The sequence below is a fragment of the Tupaia chinensis genome, unplaced genomic scaffold (assembly GCF_000334495.1).
Source record: "Tupaia chinensis unplaced genomic scaffold, TupChi_1.0 Scaffold143646_1, whole genome shotgun sequence".
In the NCBI taxonomy this organism is placed as follows: domain Eukaryota; kingdom Metazoa; phylum Chordata; class Mammalia; order Scandentia; family Tupaiidae; genus Tupaia; species Tupaia belangeri.
The window spans coordinates 1,091,867-1,092,521 of record NW_006203494.1 but is presented as its reverse complement, the minus strand read 5'-3'; positions in this window follow the sequence as shown (position 1 = coordinate 1,092,521).

Below are 655 nucleotides of genomic sequence, written 5' to 3'. Positions count from 1 at the left end.
GGGCCGCGGGGCCTCCTCCCTCTCCCGCCCTGCCAGACGGGGCAGACGCACGGGCGCCGCCAACAACAACTTGTTCCGGCCCGGCCCGGCCCGGCCCGGCGCGCCACACTCGCGCGCACACACGCGCACACACACGCCGCCCACTAGGGCCCCCCGGCCGGCACACACGCAGGCGCGCGCCACACTCACAACATTCCTAGACACGCGGCCGGCGTGCACACTCGCTCGCATCCGCTCCCGCACGCACATTCCCGGCGCACTCGGTGCTCACTCGGACCCTCGCAGCCCCGGTGGCGCACACGGCGCGGGACACACGTTGCGGACCGTTCCCACGACCTCGCACGCACACGCGGGACTCACAAGCACGCACGCCACACACGCGGCCCCTGATGCACACGGGCGGGCTCCACGGAGCACTCCGGGCCGCTCTCAGACACACAGCGCCCCGCCAGGGCACGCGCCGCTCCGCGGGAGCACAACTCCGGCCGCACGCCCGAACTCGGATGCACACGACCCACTTGGCCACAAACACCACGGACTGGCAGGCACAGGACGCTCAGCGCACGCCGAAAGCCGCGACACACGACACACGGCCCCACACACGCGCGGACACAACACACGGCACCTCCTGCACACGGACCTCGGCAAGCGACGC